Raw genomic sequence first — 9,288 nt, 5'->3', positions numbered from 1 at the left:
TTCCTTATACATGGTCCTTTTATAGCTTTTTGTGTGTTTTTTACCGTTCCAAATGGCTGCTGTGTTTGTTAAGATATACAGCCTTTACAGTATTACTTGCATTAATGGTGTTATATCCACCATTATGTTCTTTCTTTATAATTTACTATTTAGTTTTGGACCATGTCCGCTTTTGAATGCGATTATACGACATCATTGTGCTGTCATCGGTAGTTTCTGTGTTAGACTGCAATGGGACTTCTCATTATATTAGCCCATTCCATGATGGCAGCGTGTTTAGCGATTTTTGCATTGTCCTTCCACCATGTTCACTTCACCCGTTAATGAATTACGCGTGGTTACACTTGGCCGGTATATTTAAACCGACCTCGACATGTGGGTCCGTTTGCTGTGCTGTTCCGCTGCCGGTTATTATACCGTCGGATTCTTTACGAACACTAGGGTGAGTCCTCTTGCGCGGGGCATGTTTTGTGCATAAGAAAGGGGGGGGACTTCTAATACATGCTTCCTTTTACCCTGGGGTTTTACAAGTTGGTTTCCACTGCAGTCTTTCTATAACATATACTTACGCTGCTCTCATCTTCTGATTGACGGATGACCAGCGCTCTTTATTTTGTTTGCTTGCCATTTTTTCAGGAAGTGCCGTTTATCAACCAGGGTTATCGCAAGTTGGTTTCCGTTAAGGTCGATCAAGCACATATATTTATGCTGTTCCCTTCGGTTTCCAATATTTTAAATGATGGACGAGCAGTGCGCTTTATTACTTCTGCTTGTCATATGATTACGATGTGCCGTTTACTTACTTTTGCGCCGCATTATGTTCGCTATATTAGATTTATGTGACTGGTTTTAGACTTAGGATAAGGGGGTGCACGTTTTTTATCCCTTATGTTACGGTTTTCCAACTTTATGGAGGTTTTCGACACATGCATACGGGGCTGCCCATTATACACGGACCCCCCGGTGGGTTCTGATTTTTGATTTGTTTCTCCTTTGTGACCAGGATAAGGCTCCTTCTTATGCATGTCTTTTACTTTCTGACATGCATATATATGATATTGTAACATTGCCCACACCTTTAATGGGTATTCCCTGGTTGATTTCGACATTGTTATTGCCCACATTGCTTCTTATGGGTATTTATGTGTTCTATTGCATAATTGCTTTTACCTTCTTCATCTGTATGTGTTAATAGGCACATTTTTTTGGACTGCGTGTAGTGACATATATGATGTCTCAATTTATGTTTTTAATATTTTGACACACAACAGGTGGTGAGACTCCTTTCTTTGATTATCTTTCAGATTAATTGGTCCAACAATGGATTCTTAACCTACTTGACCGACTACTTTGTACGACACGTGACCTTTTTGTAAAAGATCTTGCCTTCGTTTTTATACTTGTGGGTGAGTGTATCCCCTAGTGATCTCAGCGTTTTATTCATATGCTGGTCATGATCATGTAGGATATGTTCCTTACTTATGATGCAATTGGTTCTTTTCTCGCCCATGACATTATTGGGCTTTTTATATTTGTGTTCCAGATGTGCTATTACACACCTACTGTGCGATACGACTTTGTGATTTGGGTTTCCCCTGACTCTACGAATATGGAATAGGATTACTTGTGTTACCTACTTTGTGGTGAGCCCAAGCCATCGTTTTTTTATATCGTTTTTTTATATCCCTTTTATATCCCTTTTTCCTCTTTGCTTATTTTGCATGGATTTAGCACTAGCACTTTATTAAACAGTCATCATTTGGGATATATATAGGAATGTATAGGTGCTTGTTACTTCTACTAATTGTTTTTGTTATTATGAGTCCTTTTTGATCTTTCTGGTTCTTTCTTTTTCTTTTTCTCTGTCTTCTCCTTTCTCCGTTTGCAACTTTTCGTGATACGCTAAGCTATTATTAAGACTTCGTATCTTTTAATCTCTGACATAGTAGAATACAGATTAGATTAACTGTTTAAAAGCTTTATATTCACAGAATTTTAACCTATTGACATATATGTATATACATGTTGTACCTTAGGTTGCTTTTGTGTTTCTTTTTTGATTTGTGGTTATTGTGGCTTTTTTAGTGTTTTTTATACGTTGTGATGTAAGTGTATTGTATATTTATATGTTGTTGTTTTTATATGTTACTCTATGTATTGTTTTCAGCCCTGAAGAAGTTCCTGTGTGTTAGGAACGAAACGCGTTGGCTGCCTAGTTTGTTTAATAAATACGAAGATCGAGAGAAGATCTTTGGAATACACATCAATTTGGACTTGGTTATTTGAGTGCACCTTCCTTTGTGAAAAAACTATTCGTACCCGGGTTTTACAGGATCGGAATCGGCACCTAATTGTCGTTCATTTCCTAAACATCAGGCTGATATTTTTGATTTATTAATGGATAAACAACCACATGCTATGTTCCTTACTGAGACATGGCTAAATAAGAGCTCTGGTCCGGACATAGCTGCCGCTCTGTTAGAAAGGATAGGGAGGATAAAAGAGGTGGAGGGATTGCCATAATCTATAAAAATATATTTAGCTGCAAGTTTGATGACTTACAGGCTATTGACTGTGAAGCTGCATTGTTTAAGCTGACGTTAACTCCACACTTCACCTTTTCGGGGATTGATTTATAGACCCCCTGGGCCTCCTGGGTCACAAACTTCCCTGATTTGGTCTCCCCTCTTTTGCTTAGATTGGCAAATTTTTCAATCTTAGGTGACCTTAATCTTCATTTGGAGAACCCGCCTGTACTAATAGTAATACTCTTATTTCAGATCTAGCAGCCATCAACATTTTACTTCACAATTCGGGACCTACGTACAAAGCCGGTCATCTATTGGATCCTATTTTTTCTAATTTATCCAATATTGCATGTTCTGCAGCAATTCCCTTGTGCTGGTCTGACCATTTTTTGGTTGATTTTAAATTAACAATTACACACAATATGCCTGGGGCACCTTGTGGCATTTCTAAGCTAACAAGGAATTGAAAAAAGCTTGATATTGACAATTTTAATAAACTTCTCTGTCACACGGCTCCTATTTTTATAAATAATCTTGAGACTGATTTAGTATTATTTCAAAATTGGATCCTTAAAATCACAGATATGTGTTTACCTGCTTCTTGTAAGAAGATTAACAACCATCGCCCTCCAGCTCCATGGTTCTCTGATCTGTTAAAAGCTGAGAAAACCAAATGTAAAAATATGGAAAGACGGTGGAGAAGGGCCTATGCCCCCGAAGCCAAAACTGCTTATTTGCATGCTAAAAGGGAATATCATTCTCTTTGTAGGACGGCGCGTGCTAATCATGTTTCATCACTTTTATCCGATGCTTAGAACTATTCTAAAACATTATTTACAATGGTAAACGACCTATCAGGTGCCACTACTCAGCCCATTCCCCCCAATTTGAATGAAACACAATGTGAAGATCTAGCTCAATTCTTTACTAATAAAGTTAAAGCTATATATTCTACTCTGACTGAGAATTCAGCACCGCTTTCTATGTCAACACTACCAACCCCTACTCATTTTACTCTACCATCTGTTGATGAAGAGTTGACTGATAAAATACCATCAATATAATTGAGAATTGGACACTACTGGAAATGACGTCTTTTAAATTGCACCTGAGCCGTATTAAATCTGGCTCTCCCTGTGACTCCCTTCCTATCTCTGTACTGCAGCAGTTTGACCTGCCAATGCTTACAACCATTATGGAACTTCTAAATGTGTCTTTAAAGGAATCTTTTGTTCCTTTGGAATGGAAGCATGCAATGGTTATTCCATTATTGAAAAAGGCCAACGCAGATCCTACTGTGTCATCTAATTATCGGCCTATCTCTTTGCTTCCTATATTTTCTAAAATCTTGGAGCGGCATATTAATGTTCAACTATCTCAGTTCATTGAAAAGAACAAGCTTTTACATTCCTCTCAATCCGGTTTTAAGAACCGGCTATTCTACGGAGACAGCTCTTCTTGTTGTAACTGAAATGTTGCGCCAAAATTTGGATTCAGGCAACACGGTCGCACTTGTCCTGTTGGATTTAAGTGTGGCCTTTGATACGGTATCGCATGTTGTCCTGATAAAGGCTCTACAATCTATAGGGGTTAATGGTTCGGCATTGAACTGGTTAACATCTTTTCTTACTGATCGTACGTTTCAGGTTTTTTCTCCTGCAGCAATTTCTGAGATTTATTCATCCCCTTATGGAGTTCCCCAGGGGTCCTTTATTATTTAATATATATGTTAGACCCCTGGCAACGGTTGTTGAGGAAGCTGGTTTGTCGCTGTTTTCTGATGCTGACGGCACTCAGATTATTTTTTCACTCTCTGCAGAAAAAAATCAGAGCCCTCTGTTCTTCGGAGTGGGTTGAGCAAAGTTGCATCTTGGATGCATGCCAATTTCCTCAAGTTGAATGGTGAAAAAACTGAGGTTCTGATACTGGGGAGAGATAAGGGGCTCTGGGGTCCTCAGCATTGGCCCACAGCAATGGGTGCAGTTCCTCAACCCTCTCATTAGGTCCGCAACCTCGGTTCCATTATTTTTATTATTTTTTTTTTTTTAATTTTATTGTGCAGAGAAAAAGGGTACAAGCACGGGCCTACAACCTCCTGGGCCGGCCGCTAGTATTCAGAAATGATCAAGCAGTTCAAAAAACAATGACTGGCCCACAGGGGCTCCGCTAAATTACAGGAGATCAGACTGCACATAAGGGACGTCAGGATATACCCTTTTTACATAAATATCAACAAAAATAAAGAAAAACAAAAAGCAAGGCGAAAAACATTGAAAGGGCGTCTAACCACAGTCGAGGAACTCCACACCCAACCACCCTAGGGTGGTCAATAAAAAAAGGGGGGGTCTGAGAGGGAGGGGGGGGCCACGGGAAAACCAAATCTATACACAGATGAACAAATTAAGCAAGGAACCCTCAAGGATCAGGGGGACAAGGCAACCTCAGACGTATCCACCAGGGGGGGAGAACAGATAGTCCCTCGATACACATTCCACTGACCCCAGATTCTACCCCACGCCCCCGGTTTACCAAGAGCCACATACACCGTCTTCTCCCTGAACATGCACCAGTCCATGTTCTCCTTCCATACGGACACGGTGGGAGGCCGTTGGGAACCCCAAAGCTGCGCAATATCTCTCTTTGCGATCATGTTCGCAAGGGCCGCCCACCGAGCCTGGGCCGCATTATAGTCATTGGGCTCCCACACATTCAGAACACATCGGCGCACCTCCGGCAGCAGAGCGACCCCAGTGACTCGTTTCATAACATCATGCACCTGGCGCCAATATTCCGCCACCTCGCGGCACTCCCAGAGGATGTGGAGAAAGGTGGCACTGAGCCCGCAGCCACGCTTACAGAGCCCGTCGTCAGAAAACCCCATCGAGACCAAACGGGGACCCGTCACATAGACACGATGGAGAATCTTAAGCTGGACCAGACGGAGACGGGCCGGGATGGCAACCTCCTTAGGGGATGACAGCGCAGACTGCCAGTCCTCGTCGTCCAACTCAACCCCATCACCCGTCCACGCCTCCCGAAGACGCACCAAGAGATCAGCCCGATTATTTATTAGTTTTTTATAAATCAGGGAGATAGTACTGTCGGGGACGTGTCCGTCGAGTATACGGTCCTCGAGAGGCGAAGAAACAGGGACCGTGGTCCCCTCCCCAAAGACCGAGAGTAGGGCGTGCCGAACCTGGGCATAGCGGAAGAACTCCCTTTCACTAAGCTCGTACTCGCTCTGAAGCGCCGCGAAGGATTTAACCGCGCCTTTAACCCATAGGTCCCCCACTCTGCTAATGCCGATCGTATCCCAGTGCTCAAAGCCTTTCGTTGTCCAAAGGCTTCCCAAGCGCTCTGAGGCGAATAAAGGAGTAGTACACGTTAAACGCTCACTCCAGCCCACAGCTACATTCGCTGCCTTCCACACACATACCGCAATCCTAGTAGGGCCCGTGAGGGTCCTTCCGGCAGATCGAGAGTAAAGCGCTCTGTTATAGTTACCGCCGGGAAGCAGGAATTTATCCATCTCATATGCCGGGTTCGAACCAGGAGCGTACGTAGCATGGTTAATGGCAGCCAGCTGGGAGGCCCAATAGTACCTTCTAATGTCAGGAAGCGCGATGCCCCCGTCATACCAGGGAAGAGTCAGCTTTGCCAAAGCGATACGCGCACGACCGTCCCAAACCAGTCTCCTCTGCAAACTCTCCACTTCCCTAAAGTAGGCCGCCGGAATGATATCGAAGGAGTTCTGGAGTGCGTAAAGAAATCTGGGAAGGGACATCATTTTAAACAGTGCTGCGCGACCAAGTGGAGACAATGGCAACTTACACCACCGAGCCGTATCCACCCTCAAACGCCGGAGGGGAGACAGGAGGTTCTGCTCGTAGCGGACCGCCGGATCCAACGAAACGTACACCCCCAAGTATTTAAAGCCGGATTGAGATGTTTGGATCGGAAGCCGAGGCGGCAAGAGAGGAAGGCCACCGGAGATAGGATACACGCAAGATTTGGACCAGTTAATTATCAAACCCGAATTTCTCCCGAAGGAAGTAAGAACATCAAAAAGCACATTGAGCGACTTCCGCGGTGAGGTGAGGTACAAAAGAATGTCATCCGCGTACAACGAGACCCGATCCTCGAAGCCCGGGGCCCACCGAATCCCTCTGATCGAGGGCTCCCAGCGGAGCCAGGCAGCGAGCGGTTCCAAGGCGAGAGCAAAGAGCAGAGGGGACAACGGGCACCCCTGCCTAGTACCCCTCCCGAGAGCGAAGGGCCGAGAAACCCGCCCATTGACAACAACCTGAGCCATTGGTCCAGCATAGAGGAGCTTAACCCAACTAATAAATCCCTCCCCAAAGCCAAACTTCGCCAAGACGGCCCAAAGGAATGGCCACTCGATGGTATCAAAGGCCATCGTAGCGTCTAAGGAAACCAATATGGCCGGTTCAGAGAAGTACTCCGCCCTAGCGAGGACGCCATGGAGACGCCGCAAGTTGAGAGCGGTATTACGATGCGGGATAAAGCCGCATTGATCCGGATGTATCAAATCACATATAACTCTCAGCAAGCGATTAGCGAGGACCTTGGCAAGGATTTTCGGTTCGGCATTTAGTAGGGAAATAGGCCTATATGAGGCACAGCGGTCTCGTGGCTTACCGTCCTTGGGAATCACAACTATGGTAGCCAGACGCTGGTCGTCGGGAAGGGAACCCCGCTCGAGCGACTCCAGAAACATACGGCGGAGGAAGGGCGCGATTTTATCCGGGCGTAGTTTATACAGTTCAATCGGCAGTCCGTTGGGGCCCATCGCCTTGCCCGAGCGGAGGGAACGAATCGCGGTAGCAATCTCGTCGACAGACAGGGAGGCCTCCATCTGCTCACGGTCCTCGACGGATAAGCCGGGCAAGGCAATATCCCGCAGCAAGAGACGAGAGTCATCCTCATCTCTATCAGACACCGGGGAGTACACCGCCCGGAGGTGGTCAGCAAAACACTCCACAATCTCACCAGGGTCAGTCACACACACTCCATCCGAAACCCGAAGCTCCAGGACCACACGATTCACTCTCTCCTTCTTATCCAACCAAGCAATCAGTTTACCCGCCTTGTCCCCGGCATCATACAGCCTACCCTGCTGCTCCCTATACATGGTCTTGGCAGCGTCAGTAACGAGAGACTTATATTCAAACTGCTTCAAGCTGAGGGCGTGAAGCCCATCCTGAGTGACACCCGTCTCCAAAGCTGCCTCCAGCCCCGATATTTCAGTCTCCAGCTTCACCACCGCCTCATTCTTAACCCTCTTAGCCTCCACTATCTGGGATAGGGCGTGCCCGCGGAGCACTGCTTTGAAGGCTTCCCACAGGGACACTGAGGACAACACCGACCCCTCATTCTCGAGAAAATACTGATCAATCGACTTAACAAGGCTATCACGAATCTTGGGGTCTCGCAAGTACCAAGGGTTAATAGGGGCGATCCGCCCAGCGGACCGCGTCCCGGTGTCAAAAAGCAACCACAGTGGGGAATGATCAGCGATACCCCGGGCCAGGTGCTTAACCTCTCGAATCCGGGCAGTCTGGGCCGCGGGCATAAGAAAATAATCCAATCTGGAGAGACTCCCATGGGCCCCAGAGTGAAATGTGTACTGACACTGTGTCGGATGCATTAACCTCCAACAATCCACCAGACCGAGGGTATCCAAGAGCCCGCCGAGCCACGCCTGGGCAGCAGGGAGGGCCCTGGGCGGGTGGCGATCCAGATCCCCCGAAACAACCGAATTAAAATCCCCACCCATAAGCAAAAGACTGTCAGGAAGCTCAAGCAGCATACGACCCAAGTCTGAGAAAGTGGAGTTCTGGAGGCCCGGGGGAACATAAACCGAAACCAAGGAAAGGGACTGTCCCTCCCACCTCTCAGTCAGAGCCGCATAGCGCCCTCTATGGTCTAGGACAACCCTGGTGATCTCTAGCGGAAGTGAAGATCGTAGGAGAATGCCCACCCCTCTAGAGCCGGTGGTGAAACCGGAATGGGCCACGAGTCGGTAGCCCCCCCTGTTCATGGCATGACAAACATTACCAACCAAATGCGTCTCCTGTAAGAATACCACATCAGGAGTCAAACGACGCAAATATTGCAGCACAACACCCCGTTTGATACGATCCCCCAATCCATTGACGTTCCAAGACATCAATCTCAACCCGTCCCCCCCCATCCCCTCCAGTAGGTCAAGGGTCCCCCAGCAAATAGCGCGACACCTGAAACTGAAACAGAGCCAAAACCTCGCCTTGAAAACAAAAAACACAAATCCAAACAACCCCTCCCACCCACCAACCCCCCCCCCCCGAATTCAACTCCCCCCACCCTGCACCCCTGCGGTCCAAAAAACCACCCCAACTTGCAGTGTGCCTGTCGCCCTAGAAACCCCATTCTACGAAAAGACCCCGGAGGAGGAAAGGGACCCGTCCCTGCCCGCCCCCGACACAGATCATAATTAAACAAAATGTACAAAAGAAGTAGAACCCAGCCGAACAAAACAAACTGTCAAAGTCAAGGACCAAAAGTCACTCCGAAAGAGGCCCGCCACCCTCGGTACCACCAGAAGGCCCAGGCCGGTCACCCCGGTCCGGCAGAGAATCCAGCCAGTCACTCACAGTCGCAGGACAGTCAAAAAAGGTAGTCCGGTCTTCGTATTCTACTCGGAGCCTAGCAGGAAAAAGCATAGAGTACTTAAGACCCAGGTCCCGGAGACGGCGCTTCA

General features: G+C 46.7%; 1 long non-coding RNA gene across 1 annotated transcript; it reads left to right on the top strand.

Annotated features, from left to right (window-relative positions):
* The first annotated feature begins 1,303 nt into the window (after positions 1 to 1,303).
* LOC146860772 (uncharacterized) lies at positions 1,304 to 2,261 on the top strand. The gene is made up of 3 exons (XR_014979201.1): positions 1,304 to 1,406; positions 1,544 to 1,643; positions 2,168 to 2,261. It is a non-coding gene; the product is annotated as an uncharacterized LOC146860772 (long non-coding RNA).
* The last annotated feature ends 7,027 nt before the right edge of the window (positions 2,262 to 9,288 follow it).

Source organism: Triturus cristatus, chromosome 3_1 (genome assembly GCF_964204655.1).
Source record: "Triturus cristatus chromosome 3_1, aTriCri1.1, whole genome shotgun sequence".
In the NCBI taxonomy this organism is placed as follows: Eukaryota; Metazoa; Chordata; class Amphibia; order Caudata; family Salamandridae; genus Triturus; species Triturus cristatus.
Note: the sequence above shows the minus strand (reverse complement) of the source record. Positions and strands in the feature narration are given on the sequence as shown.